Source organism: Pinus tabuliformis, chromosome 3_2 (assembly GCF_031772625.1).
Source record: "Pinus tabuliformis cultivar Carrire ecotype Pingquan chromosome 3_2, CPIR1, whole genome shotgun sequence".
In the NCBI taxonomy this organism is placed as follows: Eukaryota; Viridiplantae; Streptophyta; class Pinopsida; order Pinales; family Pinaceae; genus Pinus; species Pinus tabuliformis.
Window position 1 is genome coordinate 19,850,057 of NC_142302.1, and position 15,181 is coordinate 19,865,237.

Consider the following 15,181-nt stretch of genomic DNA (forward strand, 5'->3'; position numbering starts at 1 on the left):
CCTTAAGTCTAAAAAAGTATAAAATAATACCAAAGGGATGAATTTTTGGTAATTTTAACGAGCCGAACAAAACAAGCGCTCAATCTTTTTGTGTAATAATCCCTCAGGTCCAAAAAGATTAAAATCTAGAGGAGGGATAGCACTTTCGGTCACTTTAACGAGCTGGAGAGGCTAATTGCTCGGCAATCTTTTCATATTTTACGAGTCAGATGAAAAGAGCTTAAAGGAGACTCGTTTTTCGAGGAACGAGTGATAAATTCGGGTAGCGGCTGATTCCAGGTAAGGTTTGGAATTTTCCAATCACGGGAGTGTCACAAGGATGGCTAACAGGATCACTCTTTGTAGTTGTTCCTCAAAAATGGTAAACAATCAAATGGAGGTGAATGATCGGCCAAAGCAGAGTGGAGGTGATGATGAGAACATGACCAAGGCTCAAAGTTTGATGATAATGCATTCACGATGGTTATTTACCGGAAATTGGTTCATTTTTTAATGAATGAGATTAAACTCTGGGGGAAACATTTTCTCATTGCTTATGTTTAATTTTTAATGAGCTTGAAATCCACATAAAAACTGCTCGATCCAGTCGTATAATAAGGATGTCTCATCTAAGATGCCATTTTTTATGGAGCTTGCACCTTACAAAGCTTCGCCCCGCATCCTTTCTTTATGCAAGTTAGGAAACGACCAATCCTACGAGTTTAAAGGGTTAGAGGACCTACAAATTTAAAAAATAAATGGTTGCTCTTCGCTTGCATGCCAAAAGGTTTGCATGCCCCCAGGTATAGCGAAAACTTTCCAGGTTACCAAAGATATATCCATCCGCACTGCAGACAAAACACTTCCTCGGTGATGTCTACCGAAATAGACAAAGGTGAGTGGCGCAACTTGCCTCCACTCACATAACTTTGACGGAGGAATCTTATTCCAGTATTATCTCATAAACCAGTCATATATCCTTCGCAGAAACCTACCCTATGCCCAAGGTTTTCCTGCCGAAACAGACCAGGGTGCATGCCCCCTGGGTTTCAGTCATGTCCTCCCGAATCACTCGCGCTCATCAGGTGAACGGATTGGGGATTGATGAGACATTCCTTGCGTGAAAAGACCATTCAGGGATGGTATTTGACTATTTGCTATGTGTGATCCGGGAATGAAAGCTTGTCTACGAGCTTGACCACTCTTCCTTCATGCGGAAAACACATTACTCTAAAGAGCGAGGAGACAATGGCTCCCATGAAATAAATATAGTCGCGTCCAAGGAGTAGATTATAATCTAGGGGTCCTTGGACTACCATTACGTTCATGTGAACGGTTTTCCTTCTCAATGTTATCGGCACATTGGGAAGGATCCCTAATGGTCGACTGGTTCCTTTGTTAAAGCCTGTTAGATTTCTCATCTCAGGCAAAAGCGATGGCGAACTAAGCACTTTCCAAGCAGTTGAGGAAAGGATACTCACAAAAGCCCCTTCATCTATGATGGTACTGGCCATGACCATTCTGTATATTTGTGCAATGATTCGAAATGGTACACTAGCTGGTAAACGGGGTCTACCTAGTAGATTCCAATCGAAGGAAACAACTAGGTTGCTTGGAGGTGGGACCGAATAGATGGCCGGATATGACTCTGACAAACTTCCTTCCTACGGTAAAGGAACGGGTAGACTGCCCCCATGTTCATCGAAGTCTGTGTTTACGAAGAGAATTTGAACGGTGTCGCTCTTGTTCTCTCCGGTGACTATATCATCTGAAGATGGACCTTCTGAAGGCAAGACCGGGTCAACTACCGCCTCGACCTTTTGAATTTCGTCTAGTGTGGATTCAGATGGTTTATCTTGAATGATAGACGCTTCAACTGACCACAATGCCGTGTCAGTCGGATTTTCAACTAGTGATGGACTTGACAAGAATTTCTTATATCCAGGAGGAAGCCGTAACGGTAAAACCGGCTGGTCGTCCAAAACTCTTTTAGCCTCGTCTAGGAAGGGACAATGGTGGATGGTGTGATCGCCTTCACACAGTTTACAAGGGAATCTACTTTTCCTTTTCTGTCCCGACACTTCGCTTTCACTAGTTGACGATGTACTTTCAACATGATCATCAGAGGTTGTTGACACCAGATTGTGCAAACGAGGAGACCAGTCCCTTAAGATCCGAGGGATGCAAGGAAAATCTCGATGATAGTGATCTCCTTTGCAAATGACACATGGAGATTTAGGCTTTGACAGTGCAATGTGTGGATTTTCACTAGATGATGCCAGGTTGCCCCTTTTTGCCTTTGGATCATTCTTCTTCTTCTCTTTCTTCTCCTTCCCCTTCTTCTCCTTCTTAGTTACTTGATTTTTGGATTTACCAGCTCCATTAAGCAAAGAGGAAGGAAGAGAGGAAGAATCAAATGAAGTAGAAGGTTGGGGGGTAACTCTGGTATCATCTAGTTGTTGACTTGATTGCTCAGGAATCACGATGTTCTGAATGACAGAGGTCGAGAAGAGCCATATGAGCAGGCCGATTGTCAATCTTGGAAGCGACAATGTGGCCATATGGGGTAGGTGAGTCAACTTCTGAGATTTGAATAGTGTCCTCTCTCTGATAGTTCTTGATTCCACTTGGAGATTGATGATCTTTTACTCATCCCTGGGCGAATTCAATCACAGGAGAAGTTTCTGGAAGATTCCATGATCATCCACCTCTCAACTTGACTCTGCCATTTGTCCACTCTCGCCCATCGCACCCCATAGAAGGGATTTTCAGTATGCATCGCACCTCCCGTGTGCATTTAGGTGGGATGCATCGCACTTTGACCATGGAGCAGGTGAGACGGTCCAGTTTTGACGAGTTCTGAGTACTTTTTCATGGAGAACTTCTGGGTGATGATGTAATCAGTTGGCCTTGTTCTTTTAGGGGATGGAAAAACACCTTTAGGGACTTAGGAGCCCTTGGTTTATGGACATGTTTGATTGGGGTTGCAGTGACCAAAAATGTCTATAACAGTTGCCCCCTAAAGCATGAGGTCATTTTAATCTTTTGATGTCGGGTGAAATGCTTTATCATGAGGATCCGAAGTTTTTTCGAGCTGGAAGGCGACCTATAATAAGATACAATACAATACATTATCTTCATAATATTTTTCATGATCTAGCTGAGGCGAGCATTCCCATGCTCATCTTTATAAATTCATTTCCATGTACATAAGACAGACAACCGTCTGTGTGGGAGACTGATGATTCTGGTAGAGTCATCATCCTTTGATTCGGATGATCGTCTATGTAGCAGCAATGTACATTTGATGTCTTTATTTTCCTGAATATATCGCAGCCCGGATGGATGAAACTAGATCCGGGGTCTTCAAACTCATTCAATCTTCACTCGGAGTACAAGTCGATCCATGTGAAAGATGTTCTGGAGTCGAACATGGAAAGACATCGCCTGATTACCAGCCAATGATGTAAGTTGTTAACAGGCGCAAGAGGAATCACTGATAATGATGATGATCCTCAAGGTACTACAGTACATTTCACTTGGTGTGAATAAGGGACTTGTTGTCGAACACCACGTAAAATCTTTCGGTCAAAGGACATTAATGGAAACCTGCCGCCGGAAGTGAGAAACTTGCCATTGAGGCATGCAAGCTTCAAAGTACTGAAGGGGTTGTTCCTAAGTCAACTTCTTGGATAATGAGCTGATGTCGACAAGAAGTGACTCATCGTAGGAGGGCCTTAATGAATCCCACATCTACAACACAGAACGGAGTAAATGATTTTAGAGGTGAAAACGGTTTGACGATACAAGGTTCAGGGTGGCGGTCATGAAAGAATGGAGCGTGAATGTATTGCAGCGGATGAGACACAGGTGAATTCTCTAAGCGACTTCTCTTGAACATACCGGTGACACTGACATGATGGATTGGTAGCGTTAACCCCAAACGTGGATGGTGTGATGGACCAATGGTGATATGACCAGTGAACGAAACAACCCAACCCGACTCGGATGCAGAGTGAAAGTGTCATGTTCAAGAGCGACTTGCTACCAATAAAGTTTCTTCAAGTTTTCTTCCCAATTTTTCCCCAGTCATTGCTGACCGGTACCTCTTTATTTTTGTCAAGCTTGAGGAGGATAACATATGCTTGTTCTATAATTTGCCCTTTGGGCAAACCCATTGCTATGTTTTAATGAGCTTAGCGATAGTGAAACTCGTTCTTGTCTATATGGACAAGTTTGTCACTATTCGGTTTTAATGAGTTTAACGACAAAGATAACTCGGTCCTTTGTAGTTTTAGAGAGTCTGAAAGGGACGTAAAGAAAACTCCAATAATCCTTTTTCGTCTTATAATCCCTTAAGTCCGAAAAATTATAAGATAATACCAAAGGGATGAATTTTCGGTAATTTTAACGAGCCGAACAAAACAAGCACTCGATCTTTTTGTGTAATAATCCCTCAGGTCCAAAAAGATTAAAATCTAGAGGAGGGATAGCACTTCTGGTCACTTTAACGAGCTAGAGAGGCTAATTGCTCGGCAATCTTTTCCTATTTTACAAGTCAGATGAAAAGAGCTTAAAGGAAACTCGTTTTTCGAGGAACGAGTGATAAATTCGGGTAGCGGTTGATTCCAGGTAAGGTTTGGAATTTTCCAATCACTTCAGTGTCACAAGGATGGCTAACAGGATCACTCTTCGCAGCTGTTCCTCAAAAGGGGTAAACAATCAAATGGAGGTGAATGATCGGCTAAAACAGAGTGGAGGTGATGATGAGAACATGACCAAGGCTCAAAAGCTGATGATAATGCATTCACAATGGTTATTTACTGGGAATTGGTTCATTTTTTAATGAGCTTAAACTCTGGGGGAACATTTTCTCATTGCTTATGTTTATTTTTTAACGAGCTTGAATTCCGTGTTAAAACTGCTCGTGATAATGGTCATTGATTTAGATTCACCATTAATCACTCTATTCCTTCAAAGGTTGTACCGCCTATTCAATTGCTTCATCAAACCGATTAGAAACAAACAATATATGTTTCAAAATGAGTTAAAACACTAATATTTTACTTGAATTACATGAAAAGTAATTTAAAAGTGGTTTTTTAAATTACACTAGCCGGTAAATGGGGTCTGCCTAGTAGATTCCAATCGAAGGAAACAACTAGGTTGCTTGGAGGTGGGACCGAATAGACGGCCGGATATGACTCTGACAAACTTCCTTCCTGTGGTAAAAGAATGGGTAGATCGCCCCCATGTTCATCGAAGTCTGTGTTTACGAAGAGAATTTTAACGGTGTCGCTCTTGTTCTCTCCAGTGACTATATCATCTGAAGATGGACCTTCTGAAGGCAAGACCGGGTCAACTGCCGCCTCGACCTTTTGACTTTCGTCTGGTGTGGATTCAGATGTTTTATCTTCAATGATAGACACTTCGACCAACCACAATGGCGTGTCAGTTAGATTTTCAACTAGTGATGGACTTGGCAAGAGTTTCTTATATCCAGGAGGAAGCCGTAACGGTAAAAATGGCCGGTCGCCCAAAACTCTTTTAGCCTCATCTAGGAAGGGACAACGGTGGACGACGTGATCGCCTTCACACATTTTACAAGGGAATCTACTTTTCCTTTTCTGTCCCAACACTTCGCTTTCACTAGTTGATGGTGTACTTTCAACATGATCATCAGAGGTTGTTGACACCGGATTGTGCAAACGAGGAGACCAGTCCCTTAAGATCTGAGGAATGTAAGGACAATCTCGATGATAGTGATCTCCTTTGCAAATGACACATGGAGATTTAGGCTTTGACAGTGCAGTGTGTGGATTTTCACTAGATGATGCCTGGTTGCCCCTTTTTGCCTTTGGCTCCCTCTTATTCTTCTCTTTCTTCTCCTTCCCCTTCTTCTCCTTCTTAGTTACTTGATTTTTGGCTTTACCAGCTCCATCAAGCAAAGAGGAAGGAAGAGAGGGAGAATCAGACGAAGTAGAAGGTTGGGGGGTAACTCTGGTATCATCTAGTTGCTGACTTGATTGCTCAGGAATCATGGTGTTTTGAATGACAAAGGTCAAGAAGAGCCATACGGGCAGGCCGATTGTCAATCCTGGAAGCGACAATGTGGCCATATGGGGTGCACCAACATCTCCCCAAGAGGAGAAAGGACTAGGATTTCCTCCAAGGGGAAATCCTTGGTTGGTGGACTCCATTTTTCTCAACCTAAGACCAACGTAGGAAAGGTGATGCTTATTCCAATTAAAATAAATTTTAGACGCTTTGACACAACTTGTTTTTTTCAATTTTTAAGAGTCGAGAAAAAACAAAAGATGACTCTAGTCGCCTTCGATTTTTAATGAGCTCGAAGTGACAAGTGCTCAGATGGACCTTTTCCTTTAAGAAGTCTAAAAAAGGAATGAAAGAGACTACTCTGGAAATCTAGATAGAGGGATTACCAAACCAATCGCAAAACTACAGAATACTTTTTATAGTACGGCAGTCAATCTTCCTGAATGTTGTGTTCAGTGCATTGCGATCGATAGGGTGGCAGACACGGTTTCCTATGGATAAAGGATATAGCCTATTGTGGTCTCCCAATATATACTCGATGGTACGTGGGAGCACAAGTCCATACTGGCACTTGTCGTCTCAAAGTGGAGGAATCACCCAACCAGCAATGAAAACAACAGTTACCAGGCTTTACGACACCGGAATACGTCTCTAGCCTAGACTTCTAAATGTTGTGAGTTAGGTTCCAAAGCGTTTTTAGATTCATTAAATTTATTTTACAGTTGATCTTGTTTAAGAAATTTTCCTTTCAGGTTCACCGCGTGATGTAGATATAAAATTCCTAAAATGCAATCTAAGATGATAAACAATCATTTAATCTTCTTTTTGCAATGAAAATCCTAGCTACTAAAGAAAGAGAGATGATATTCTTTCAACATAGAGCAGAGAGCACACACTATATGCACTGTCCTAAATCAAACCAACAAATAGTCTAAATGCAAATGCACATGCATGTATTTTTTTCAGCCTTCTTAATGTGTGAATGATAAAAAGAAAGTTAAGTGCAAATCTGAATTATTTTTCAAACCGACATTACTAACAAGCTTCTTTTCAAGACAAAATGAAGACAATTACGACACTTTGCGATTTGGAATTGAAAACTTGCTTTCGACACTTGAAAAACTACTAATTCAAATCAAATACAAGAGTAACAGTGTAATCTACTATCAAGAACAATCAGATTCTCTTCTATGACTGAAAACAACACTTGCGACACTTCCAAATCAAGAAACGACAGTTCAATTATGCTACTTCTTTGTAAAAGAGAACTGAAAATGGCTCACAATACATAAAAACATTTACAGTTCTTTGCACAATGGAGGTGGAATGATGGAAACGAAGGGGGTTTCCACAGTGCTATACTGATCACAGACAGCAAAACTCCAAAATAGAGCTGAAAAGAATGAAGAAAAACCAAGACCTGGAGGAAAAATTAGCCTTTTCTGATCATCGCACCTGTAACACAGGGAAACAGGGATGCATCCCACCTACTGCACACGGGAAGTGCGATGCATCTAGATTTCCTTGAAGAGAGGGTGCGATGGTACAGTGCGAGACTTTTGATCCAGTTCTTGACCACAATTTGCAGCACAGTTCAGGGATTTAGGCCGAGAAAGTGATAATTAGTAAATAAATCACAGGGGTATATCTAAGGAGGTTACTAGAGCCACCTCAAGGGAAATTAGGATGTTTACAAATCAATTGTTCAGTTTATAAACAAAACCCGGAGATAGACTAAAGCGGCATTGATCTACTTTGCACTTGCATAGCAAATGCAGTTCGAAGGCTAGTTGGCTTGACTTTAGGCTTCGTCTGTAAGTTTATAAAACAAACAAGTATAGAAAAGAAAACAAGCTATTCGCTCCCCAGTGGAGTCGCCATTTTGTTATTGGGAAATCTAGTGTCCATGCAGAGCTGCTAGTCCCACTAAGACTGGTAGCTATCCTAGAAACAAACAAACTAAAACTACTTTTGTTTTCCTTTATGAGAAGTAGATAAGAGGGGAAAAAAGGAGACCAACCTCTGTCTTGTGCTTGGTTCCTTGCTTGATTCCTCTCCCTTCTGATAGATCTTTGCCACTCGCTTCCTCGTCTACCCAGCTTCAAAGAGCACTTGTGGAATCAAAGCAGCATAACACTATCCAAGAACAAAGATCTACTATCACAAACAATATAGGACCAGATATATATTGACCACACAAATGAATATATCATCAATCATACAAGAATGTGGAGGAAAACTTGAATAGCTTTATTAATATCAAGAATAACAAAGAAGATTACAACCAATTGTTCTGACCCAGCATCATCCTCTCAGTAAGAAAGCCCTTCTTCACCTCATGAAAAGCTTAGATCACCCAACACTATGATGTTACACCAAGAAACCAACAGCACTTCCTTACAAGATACAAAATTCCCTCCTCTGGTTCTCTCGGATGAGGGATCCATATATAGATGATTGCAGGGAGGTGAGTCAACTTCTAAGATTTGATTAGTGTCCTCTCTCTGATAGTTCTTGATTCCACTTGGAGATTGATGATATCTTACTCATCCCTGGGTGAATTCAAAGAGGCAAGTGTCACAGGAGAAGTTTCTAGAAGATTCCATGATCATCCACCTCTCAACTTGACTATGCCATTTGTCCACTCTCGCCCATCGCACCCCATAGAAGGGCTTTTCAGTATGCATCGCACCTCCCATGTGCAGTTAGGTGGGATGCATCGCACTTTGACCATGGAGCAGGTGAGATGGTCCAGTTTTGACCAGTTCTGAGTAATTTTTCATGGAGAACTTCTGGGAGATGATGTAATCAACTGACCTTGTTCTTTTAGGGGATGGAATAAAACCGTTAGGGACTTAGGAGCCCTTGGTTTATGGACATGTTTTATTGGGGTTGTAGTGCCCAAAAATGTCTATAACAAACATGGGTCCGTGGACCCTGTTGCTCTTCCCAAATTTGTAGTCCTCAGATAGATCTTTCTGGTGAGGTATTGTGCGCGTCAAATGGAGATCATATGCCAAAGTTACGACCCTGGGAAGTTGATGTACCAATTTACCCAAAATAGGGCCCATAGTTTGGCGCTCCATCCCATAGGGTTAGGTTTTTAGATGTTTAAGGTTTTCCATTATTTCACAACAATAAATAGGCCTTCGAGCCTCATTGTAAGACAGTTCAAAGTCATGTAGCCGCCACATCTCTTCTCAGAGATAAGCTAACATCGCCCTAGTTGGTTTATTTCCATTTCTGTTTGTAAGCATATTTTAGTATTTTACATTAATGAAATGAAGTATTATTTCTGCTGCATCTCTGTATTTATGGTTATTTCTGTAATTTTTTGTGTTCCTGTTTAAATCGGAATCAATGGTATCAGAGTGTTGGGCGCATGATCCCCCAAGGGTAGTTTTGGGGCTAAAAGCCTATATTTTGGTCAAATTTTGTAATCCAAGTGTAAAGACTCCACATTTTGTGGTCGCGGAGTGTGTAGGTGTGAAAGACTCATAGGTTTGTCCGCCCTTATTTTGGAAATGTAATGTCGCCTGTAAGAGATCTACCCATGGTCCGCAGACCATGGGATTGTATAAAAAGAGCTAAGCTCTAATTAGTTAGTGGCATCGACATGTAAGAGAGTCATAGCTTTAGAGCAAGAAGTCTAAGTCTTGGGTTGTAGCGTAGGTAGAGGCTCTACAACTGAGTGTGAAAAGGCCTAGAAGTCTGCAGCTAAGTGCATGTGTTAGAGCCTAGATTGACCTCAGGCTGAAGGGAGGCAATCCTAGGATAACCACAAACCAAGCTTAACCTGGTAGCTAGCCCTACCAGGTCGGGAGAGGGCTCTCTCCTTGTGAATTTCAATCAAGATGACTGAATCAAATATGGATTTTAGGCTAGGTATAGTAGCTCAGAGGATTTGATTGGATTTGTTTTGGGTCGAAACAACAAGAGAAAGGATGATTTGGACTATGTAATCAATGTTAGTTTCTACCAGTGAACTTGGGGCAAATTAAGTGCCATGTTCAGCCAAGTGAAGATTGTAAATGTGAGAAGTATAGGGGAGAAATCCCACTGCCCTGCAGGCATCAGACAAAGGATGAATCTGCAACAACAACTTTAGATGAAAGAGAATCACGAGGTTGCTCAACAGAGCATCTAGCCAAGGATGAATTCTGCTAAGACAACCATTACAACTAACAGCAAAATCATCATGAAAGGAGCATCATTACGGATGAATTCCTAACATATCACTTAGATAATGCTGTAACAAGGTAGAAAAAACATAATGTGTAAATGAATTATAGGAAAAACATACTAAACATCAGCACCGTGATGAATCCCAGATCCAAAGGGCAAAAGACTGCTTTATTAAAATGATATTCAGGAAAAAAATTACACAAATCCAAGACAGCCTCTCTACTACAAAAATTGAACCTATACACTATGAAATTCATAAAATTTATACATTTAGCTCATCCCTGTATTAAGGGAATTGAGCTCAACCATCTTCTTCAAAATAGAATCAGTTACATTAAACTTGGACCGAATTTCTGAAAATAGGTGTTGAAGATGAACTTGTATCTCCTAAACCATAGCACCTTTTACAAAAATGAAAGAGGTTTTTGTAGATAAGGTCATGTTGGAGAAAAAAATCTCTCCAATTCTAGAAATTTGTTTCCAGTTGCTTGGAATCTGTGCCACAAAATCATCTCTAAAACAGAAAATCATTAAAAACTTAAATCTGTCAAAATGAGCTGTAAAGATCTAGTCACATATTCAAATTCACGACACCTGTGAATAAACTGAAAGAGGTTTTTGTTATATGGATCGTGATTAACAAAAACCTACTTGGGTTTTTCAAAATTACTTTCCATATGTTGTAAAATGGCACCGCACTAAAATGACTAAAACAGTGAAAAATATGAAAAAATTTCTTTGTTTTAATGTATGCTCCAAATATCACTGAATATCTCCCACATAGTAGCACCTGTGCATAAACTGAAGGAGGTTTTTGTTATTTAGTATGTGATGGACAAAAAAATCTTTCATTTTTGAAAAATTCCTTACCATTATTTCAGAAACTGATCTTGTACTAAACTTGTTATTGTGTGCAGCAACTGACCTCAAAACATGCATAACCAAGAATCACTCATTCATTTCGATCATATCTTTTGATCCAAAAACTGGTTATGGGAGTGTGATATACCATTGGAAATATTTTTCTGAGCTTCTTCTAATGAAAATACTTAGGATATGATTTGCACTAAAGATCATGTGCAAAACATCTCTGAAAACCAGACATAGTAAGAGCCCATTTTGATCCCTGGTGACAGGATGCGAAGACTGGAACTAACAGCGCGGACCCCTGCAGCTGAGTGCGTAGGGTGGGTCAAGTCTGTAAATATTTGGAATTATCAATAAAGAGAATTATTCTACAATTTCTGTGTCTTTATTTTCCATTTATGCATCTTGTTATGTTGGGTATGAATTTCACTTATAATGCTTATATGATACGTGAATGTATGTAAATGTGTTGGTTAAGTAACACAAGTACGAACATTTGTTTACTCGAAGCTAACTAAGATTGGTTAATAAGATAAGTAAGACATTTAGCCAAAATTGGAGATATCGTGGATCGCTGCTTCAGCAGTGCAAAAGTCCCTGAACTGCAGGTTAGGGCTACATGAAAACCAATTGTACCCTTCCGTGAAGGTATTGAAGGGTGGAACAGAGGCTAAGCAACCTGCACGAAGGCAGATATAGCCAAAATAAACCGACATCACTACCATCTCAAGGGTGTGGAAACTTGGTTCTAGCATCCCCTATACTGCTTTGGGTGAGACTTCAATCCGCACCCCGTGGGCTGATGCCAAAAGGGCCAGTAGTGTAGGGATTTGTTTGGCTAACTAATGTTGAACCTGGGTCAGGCCCCCTCAAGCCAACAAATGGTTTTGTTTCCCTTTGGATTGAAGAATTCGCTTGCTATCTTTTCGTGCGTGGTTGTTGCAGCATTTAAGGAATTTATTCATAAGTTTCTCGAGGTATACTTTGATGACTAGACTGTATTTGGGTTGTTTAAGCACCATGTAGCAAGCTTGCGCTTGATGCTGGATACCTATCGAAGATACCAAATCACGCTCAACCTCAAGAAGTGTCTATTTTGCATTCCTTTTGGGAACATATTGGGGCATGTGTTTGCAGACAAGGATTGATGGTAGACCCCATGAAGATCGCGGTGATTCTAAACTTGGAAGCACCAAGGAGTGTGAAACAGTTGCGCACTACTCTGGACATATAGGATATGACAGAAATTTTATCAAAGGCTATGCCCAGATCACCACGCCAATGAAAAAATTGTTGAAGAAGGATGTCACATTCTACTAGAATGATGACTGTAAGAAAATCTTAGATATATTAAAAGAAAAGATGGTTACCGCGCCGATTCTAGTCTTCCCAAACTGGAAGAAATAGTTTCATGTACATGTCAATGCATCATGTATAGCACTGGGGGTAGTACTGACACAAGATGGTGGAGAAGGGTTATACCACCCTATCATGTTCGCAAGCCACAGACTATCCAAAGCAGAGAAGAACTATTATACCATTGAATGTGAGGGGCTAGCTATGGTGTATGCGCTCCAGAAGTACCGACACTACTTGCTAGGAGGCCACTTTAAGATGTATACGGATCACTCCACGTTGAAGTGCCTGGTCAATAAGCTTGTGTTGGGTGGGCGAATCTGCAAATGGATCTTATTGTTCCAAGAGTACAATTTTGAAGTTGTTGTGAAGCCTGGACAATTGAACGCGGGACCAGACCATCTGTTGCGCATCGAAACAGGGGAGGAACCTACTAACTTGGAAGAAGGATTGCCTGACACGTAACTATTTGCAGTGTGTGTCACGGATGGTCATTTCGAGGATATAATACACTTCCTAACAATAGGAACTGCACCAGAAGGATACTCTGTCCAGCAAAAGAAGGAATTAGTGGTGCGTGCGATAGATTTCTCTGTCATTGTTGGGCATCTATACAAGATGGGGACTGATGAGATATTGCGACGATATGTACCTGAGTTTGAACGAAGCAGCATCCTCGTGGATGCTCATGGGGGCGCCGTGGGAGGGCATTATGCAAGGAGACAAACTGCACAGAAAATTCTATGTGCAGGGTTGTGGTGGCCAACCCTTCATCAGGATTCAAAAGCATATTGCAAGGCGTGTGATGTATGTCAAAGAACAAGTAGGCCATCGCGGAAGAATGAAATGCCTTTGAATCCACAAATGACATTGCAACCCGTTGAAAAGTGGGCAATAGATTTTGTAGGACCCATTCAACCCCAAGGGAAGACAGGAGTGAGGTACATTATCATTGTGACAGAGTATTTGACTCGTTGGGCAGAAGTGCAACCAGTGAAGGATTGCATAGGCACAACGGCTGTGAAGTTCCTATTTGAGCATGTACTAACATGATTTGGATGTCCAAGGATTTTGATGAATAATCATGGTATGCACTTCCTGAATGAGACAATCAACACACTAACAAAGGAATTTTAGGTATATCACCAGAAGAGCACACCTTATCACCCATAGGCTAATGGGATAGTGGAGGCATTCAACAAGTGCTTGAAAACATGCTGACCAAGGTTTTCAATGCTTAGCGAAGTGATTGGGACCTACGCATACCTGCAGTATTGTGAGCTTATCAAACAACATGAAAAAATATGACGAGACAAACCCCCTTTAGGCTTTTCTATGGTGTGGAAGCTGTAATGCCTATGGAATACATTGTGCCTACTTTGCGCATAGCAGGGCTCATAGGTATGAAGGATTGCGGAGCCCTGGAAGAGAGGTTCACGTAACTGGATGAGCTCGAAGAAGAAAGATTTTTGGCTGGATTTCACCAGCAGGTCCAAAAGCAACATGAAAAGGCATGGCATGATCGATTTTTAAAGCTACGCACATTTAAAGTAAATGATCTAGTTTTGTTGTATGTAGTAAGTTTGATAAATTCCTCAGAAAATTCAGTATGTACTAGTTAGGGCCTTATGTTATTAAGAAGATTACTAACGGAGGAGTGGTACAACTGATCAAGTTAAATGGAGAACCCTTCCCACGAAAGATGAATGGCAGTCGCTTGAAGCCATACACTGGCGGTCCGGCCATATGACTAAATGATAGTAGCACAGTCTTAGCGCTCTAGGTAGCTGAAAGGAGGCGTGGGACTATAAACTACACTTCCCAGGTTGGGGATATGCACGATTTCAGGACTGCGCGAAGCGCGGAAATGTCACAAGGTTCGCAACAACGCGAAGGCAGTTGCGATACTCGTTGAAATATCACGCAGGTTCGCTGGAAAGTGACTATTAAAGTCACTGTTCACGATTTGATGGTCAAATTGTGGCCAAATGGAGTGGGCACAAGGCATTTAAGGCGAAATTTATGGATTAGATTCTTGAAAATATGCCACCAAACTAGCATTAATGGGACAAATGTGGGGGGAATGGTCGGATTTGAATTCAAAAGGCCCTATAAATCATAGGTGGTTTTCCAGCGAAAAACACTTGCCATTTTGAAAATTTAGTGGTTGCGCTATCAGGTGTGTATGGACTGTGTGAATTTTGAGGCTTTGAGAGCAAGTTCAATGTTTGAGAGATTGCCGAAGGAGACGTAGGACCTCCTGAATAGAATGATGTTGACACCCGAGGAAGCCCCACAGGAAATTGAGGTAGTAGAAGTTGCCTCAGAGAGTGATGGAGTGGTAGTCGAAGTCTCTAAATCACCCATAACACCGAGACCAAAGAAGGATAAGCATGCTCCCGGTGTGCGTCTCACCAAGAAACCCATAGAGGACCATGCTCACTTTGCAAGGAAAGGGGAAAGCCATTAATCTAGAGGTAGACGAGGAAGAATCTGAGGAAATCCTGGCAGATGAGGATGATTTGGAAATGGAAGTTGAAACCCAGGGTGTGGACCCTATTATCAGGTTACCAGAATATGTTCCTCTGCGCAACGGCTAAGTCAAGGTGCCAAAGGACATAAACGAGAGTAAGAGCTCCCTGCAAACTCTGTTTCTCCCAGATGACATTGTTTTTTAGGGGCCGCACTTAGGGCGGGTTCCTGTACTAAAGTTTGAATATTGGGACCTTACAGATCA